This window comes from Bos grunniens, chromosome 8, assembly GCF_055505025.1.
Source record: "Bos grunniens cultivar Pamir isolate PY7600 chromosome 8, Bosgru_T2T1.0, whole genome shotgun sequence".
In the NCBI taxonomy this organism is placed as follows: Eukaryota; Metazoa; Chordata; class Mammalia; order Artiodactyla; family Bovidae; genus Bos; species Bos grunniens.
In genome coordinates, this window is record NC_141172.1 from 413756 (window position 1) to 420232 (window position 6477).

At 37.9% G+C, this 6477-nt stretch overlaps 1 protein-coding gene across 10 annotated transcripts in view; it reads left to right on the forward strand.

Annotated features, from left to right (window-relative positions):
• LOC147366544 (uncharacterized) overlaps positions 1-6477 on the forward strand; it is a 204795-nt gene that overhangs the window by 42023 nt on the left and 156295 nt on the right. The window lies entirely within an intron of this gene.

A 6477-nucleotide genomic window follows, 5' to 3' on the forward strand; every position in this document is an offset into this window, starting at 1 on the left:
GTAGCCATATTCTTGCACAGGTCTGTGCTTCTCATAATATTTATTATAAAGTTTTTTTTTAAGTATGGAACTAATCTCCACCCACACTTTCAGTCAATGATAACAGAACTAAAGGAGTCCAGAGTAAAGAGATTTTAGGCCAGCTTGTCATATCATGCAGGCGCTCAACCTTCATCAGTTTGCTGAATTTTATACTTGGCTGTAGGAATGCTGATTCACTGTGAGGTGGTGATCATTGAGGTCATGCAGAGAAGCAGAGAAGTAGCCCATCAGAGCAGATACTGAACGCAGGGGACCTGAGGCTGTGCTTGGAAATTCAAGGCAGAGAATGGCCAGTGTGGTGGGAAAGGGTAGGCAAAGGCTAAGCTAGGGACAGCTCACCTAAGAATCAGAAGCTGAGGAGATGATTGGTTGCTAGAAAATCAAAGAGACCAGACTTTGAAATTGTCAGGAGCAACCGCAGGAGGAATTTTCCTGAGGGTGTGGAATGAGTGATCAAGGTTCGCAGCTCAGGCTGCCTTTTAAAGGCTTGGCTTAGGACTCTTGGGTACAGAATGAATTATAAGGCCAGGTGTTCTGGACCCAGTCATTCTCTAAACATTTGTTGAGTGCTTGCCCTGTGCTGGGAGCTGTATCACGTTTAAAAGTGATGATGGAGACGAGCCACAGGTCCAGAGGCTGGAAGTACAGGATGAAGGCATCGGCAGGCATGGTTCTCTCTGAGACCTGTGACCCAGAATCTGTTCCAGGTCTCTCTCCTAGATGCTGGTGGTGTGTGGTATGGTTGAACGTTCCTTGTCTTGTGGCTGCATCACCGTGATGTGGCCTTGGTCTTCACATGGCGTCTCCCTGTTGTGTGCACACCCCTGCTGTCAAACTCCTTATAAGGACACCAGTCTCATCAGACCAGGGCTCACCTTCATCGCCTCGTGTTAACTTGGTTACCTCCGTAAGGACTTTGTGTTCAAATAAAGTCATACTCCTAGGTACTAGGGGTTAAGACTCCAAAGTATCTATTTTAAAACATTGAAGTGTAGTTAATTTACAATGTTCTGTTAGTTTCAAGTGTACAACAAAGTGATTCAGTTATGTATACATATATGTGTATTCTTTTTCAGATTTTTTCCATTATAGGTAATCACAAGATATTGAATGTAGTTCTCTGTGCTATACAGTAGGTTCTTATTGTTTATCTATCTTACGTATGCTCCGTTGCTCAGTTGTGTCTGACTCTTTGTGACCCCATGGACTGTAGCCCTCCAGGCTCCTCTGTCCATGGGATTTTTTCTAGGCAAGAATACTGGAGTGGGTTGCCATTTATATTTTAATCTCAGACACTCCTGCGTAAGCTTCTTCTCCCTGTCATCTCTCCATCCCCATTAGAAACACTAATTTTATGTTCTATGTCTGTGACTCTTTTCCTGTTTTGTAAATAAGTTCATTTGTATCATTAAAAAAAAATTCCATATATAAGTGATATACAATATTTGTTTCTTTGTCTTCATTTAATATAATACCTAGGTCTGCCTATGTTGCTGCAAATGGCATTATTTCATTCTATTTTGTTTTTTAATGGCTGAGTAATATGTACCAGATTTTCTTTTTCCATTTATCTGTGATGTCCATTTAAGTTATTTCCATGTCTTGGCTATGTAAATAGTGCTGCTATGAACATTGGGGTGCATGTATCTATTTGAACTAGAATTTTCTCCATATATATACACCCGGGAGTGGGATTGCAGGATCATATAGCAACTCCACTTTTAGTTTTAAAAATAAGCTACATAGAATTTTCCACATGGATATACCAGCTTACATTCCCACCAATAATGTAGGAGGGTTCCTTTTTCTCCACACCCTCTGGAAATTTTTATTTTGTAGACTTTTTAATGATGACCATTCTGACCAGTGTGACATGGTACTTCATTGAAATTTGGATTTTCATTTCTGTAATAAATAGTGATGTTGAACATCTTTTCATGTGCTTGTTGGCCATGTATATTTTCTTCGCAGAAGTGTCTATTTAGGTCTCTTGACCTTTTTTTTTTTTTTTTGATTGGGTTGTTTTTTTCATGTTAAACTCTAATAGTTCTTCGTATATTTTGGAAATTAATTCTTTGTCAGTAGCATCTTTTGCAAATATTGTCTCCTATTCCCTAAGTGGTCTTTTCTCATTTTTATGGTTTCCTTTGCTCTGTAAAAGCTTTTAAATTTAATTAGGTTCCATTTATTGTTTTTCTTTTTATTTTCATTAGTCTAGGATTGATCCAAAAAGATATTGCTGCCATTTATGTCCAAGAATATTCTCCCTAAGATTTCCTTTAGAAGTTTCATAGTATCTATTCTTACATTTAGATCTGTAAGCTATTTCCAATTTATTTTTGTTTACGGTATTAGCGAATTTTCTAATTAATTTCATTCTTTAACATGTAGCTGTCCACTTTTCCCTGTACCGCCTGTTGAAGAGACTGTCTCTTCTCCATTGCATATTCTTGCCTCTTTTGTCACAGATCACTTGACCATACATTTGTGGGTTTGTTTCTCGGCATTCTATGCTATTCCACTGGTCTGTATTTCTGTTTTTGTGCCAGTTCTATAGTGTTCTGATGACTCCCTTATATCAGTAGTCAGGGAGCATGATTCCTCCGGCCCCATTCTTCTTTCTTAAGATTGCTTTGGGTATTTGCGGCGGGGGCGGGGGGGGGGGTGTCTTCTGTGTTTCCATACATTAAAAACATTATTTATTTGTTTCCTTTTGGCTGTGCTGGGTCTTGGCTGCTGTGTGAGGGCTTTCTCTCGCTGCAGCAAGCAGTGGCTATGCGTCACTGCAGTGCGCGGGCTCCTCATTGTGGTGGCTTCTCTTGCTGCGGAGCACGGGCTCGCTTGGTTGCCCCTCAGCAAATGTGATATTCCCACCAAGCATCGAACCTGTGTCCCCTGCATCAGTAGGCAGATTCTTAACCACTTAACAGAACACCAGGGAAGCCCTCCATACATATTTTATTTTCTCAAGTTCTGTGAAAAATGTCTTTGGTAATTTGAGTGGTATTGCATTGAATCTGTAGATTGGCTTGAATAGTATCATTTGAACAATATTGATGCTTCCAATCCAAAAACAAGGTGTCTCTTTATACCTGCTTGTGTCGTCTTCTAAATCTTTTATCATTATCTGACAGTTTTCGGAGTAGAAGTCTTTGTCTCCTTAGGTAGGTTTAATCCTAAGTATTCTATTCTTTTTGATACTGTAGTAAATGAAATTGTTTCCTTAATTTCTCTTTTGATATTTCCTTGTTTGTGTACAGAAATGCAACAGATTTCTGTATGTGAATTTTGTGTCCTGAAAATTTACAGAATTTATTAATGAGCCCTAATAGTTTCCTGGTAGGGTCTTTAGGATTTTCTACGTATAGCAGCATGTCATATGCAAACCATGATAGTTTTACTTTCTTCTTTTCCACCTTGGATTCCTTTTATTTTTCCTGTGTGATTGCATGGCTAGGAGTTCCAAATCTATGTAGAATAAAAAAGTTGAGGGGGCATTATCTTCTTGTTTCTGAGCTTAATGGAAATGCTTTCAGCTTTTCACTGTTGAATATGAGATTAGCTACTGGTTTGTCACATATGGCCTTAGTATGTTGAGATATGGTCCCATTATGCCCACTTTCTGAGGAGTTTTTAATCATAAATGGATGTTGAATTTTATTAAAAGCTTTTTCTGCATCTGAGATGATAATACGGTTTTAATTTTTCAGTTTGTTAATATAATGCATCACATTGATTGATTTCCAAATAATGAAAACTTCTAGCACCCCTGTAATAAATCCCCTTCATCATGGTGTGTGATCTTTATATTGTATTGTTGGAGTTGATTTGCTAGTATTCTGTTGAGTATTTTTGTATCTGTGTTCATCAGTGATATTGGCCTATAATTTTCTTTTTTTGTGATATCTTTGTCTGGTTTTGTTATTAGGGTGACAGTGGCCTCATAGAATGAGTTTGGAACTGTTCCTTTCTCTGCAATTGTTTTGAAATAGTTTTAGAAGGATGATTGTTAACTCTTCTTCAAATGTTTGGTAGAATTCACCTGTGAAACCATCTGGTCCTGGGCTTTTGTTTGGAGTTTAAAATTTTCTGATTCAATTTCAGTATTGATAACTGGTCTGTTCATATTTTCTATTTCGTCCTCATTCAGTCTCGGTACCTTCCTAAGCATTTGTCCCATTTCCTCTGGCTTTCTGTTTTATTGGTGTATACTTGCTCACAGTAGTCTTTTAGGGTCCTTCTTATTTCTGTAGTGTCAGTTGTAGCTTCTCTCTTTTCATTTCTAATTTTATTGATTTGAATCCTCTTTTTTTTTTTTTTTATGAGTGTGGCTAGTGGGCTTCCCTGGTGGCTCAGATGGTAAAGTGTCTGCCTGCAGTGCGAGAGACCCGGGTTCTATCCCTAGGTTGGGAAGATCCCCTGGAGAAGGAAATGGCAACCCGCTCCAGTACTCTTATCTAGAAATTCCATGGATGGAGGAGCCTGGTGGGCTACAGTCCATGAGGTCACAAAGAGTCAGACACGACTGAGCAACTTCAGTGGTTTATCCATTTTTCTCATCATTTCAAAGAACCAGCTTTTAGTTTCATTGATCCATAGGGAAGCATAAAAGACTTTCTTACACTGGGGGGAGGGACTCCTAAAGTGGACATGTCAATATTTAAATTTAAATTTGAAGGAAACCATGCAGAGTGACAACTGTTGCCTGTGTATGGCTGTTTCTATTTGCATCATATATTCAGGTGTACCTGTGTTGGTTGCATAGATATTTATACATGTATATCTTCATCTTGGATTGATCCCTTGATCATTATATAGTGTCCTCCTCTGCCTCTTGTAACAGTCTTTAAAGTCTATTTTGTCTGGGTATTGCCACTCTAGCTTTCTTTTGGTTTCCATTTACATGGAATACCTTTTTCGAACTCCTCATTTTCAGTCTGTATGTGTCCCTAGATCTGAAGTGGTGCTTGTGTAGACAGCGTCTTATGTTTCTGTCCACTGAGCCAGTCAGTGTCTCTCATTCAAAGCATTAAATTCATTTACATTTAAAGTAATTATCCATAGGTATGTCCTTATTACCTCTTTGTTAATTGTTCGTTTTTACAAATCTTTTTTCCCCCTTCCTCTTTTGTTCTCCTCTCTTATAATTTGATAGCTAACTTTAGTGTTGTATATGGATCCTTTTTTATGTTTGTGTCTATTGTAGATTTTCAGTTTGTGGTGATCAGCGGGTTTTGATATAGCATCTATATATAAACACGATTATTTTAAGTTGCTGGTCTTTTAATTTAAATGCATCTCCAGGACCCTGCATTGCGCTCTCCTCACGACTGATGCTTTTGGTATCGTAGTTAGGAGTGGCTGATTTCCTATGTTTACCATGTGTATCTTTACCAGTGAGCTTGTCCATTCATAATTTTCTTTTTTCTAGCTGTGGCCTTTTCTTTTCCACCTAGAGAAGTTCCTTTGGCATTTGTTGTAAAGCTGGTCTGGTGGTGCTGAGTTCTCTTAGCTTTTGCTTATCTGTAAAGCTTTTGATTTTTCTGTCAAATGCATGAAAGCCTTGCTAGGTATTCAGTTTCTTCCCTTTCTTCACTTTAAAGCTATCATGTCACTCCCTCCTGGCCAATGTTTCTGCTGAGAAATCAGCTGATAACCCTATGGGAATTACATTGTATGTTATTTTTTGCTTTCCCTTTTTTAACTTTTAATATTTTTCTTTGTCTTTAATTTTTGTCAATTTGATTTGTATGTATATCTTCATGTTCCCCTCAATTTATTCTGCCTGTGACTCTGTGCTTCCTGACAGTTAGTTCTTCATTTTAAGTCAGCTTGAAATAGCTATAGTGATGACCACCAGGACCAAACGCTCCAGCTCATTCACATGGTGGAAAAATAACAACTGTCATGGAGGTTTTTATGTACATAAGGATCTTGGGAATGACAGTGACCTATACTTCTCATTCCTTACAGGACCTGATAACTTCACAGTGACTAGATTGGAATGCTGGTAAATTGTTCTATAGGGACAGAAAATGGATACAGGGTGTTTATGATACTGTCCTAATGACATCCTATGCTCATGTACATGCACAGAAACATCTAAAAGGATGGATGATAAATGGTGTAATGAGACAGGCAGTGGCTTTTACTTTATCCTTTACATTTCTAGGATTATCTGAAAAATTACATGAGCATATTTTTAATAATCAGATGGGAAAATAAAGATAGTAAAAGATGAGAAAGAAAATCATTAGAAAGTATATCCTGAGTACCTCAAAGGTATGTAGTAGCTTGAAATCACATAACTGGTAAGAATGTGTTTTTGAAGTTGTGTAGAATCATAAAATACAATGTAGTCCATTTTTCAAAGTCCTCAGTCTCCCCTCCTCAGAATTAATAGGAACATCTTTAGGTATGTTTAGTTTTAGAATT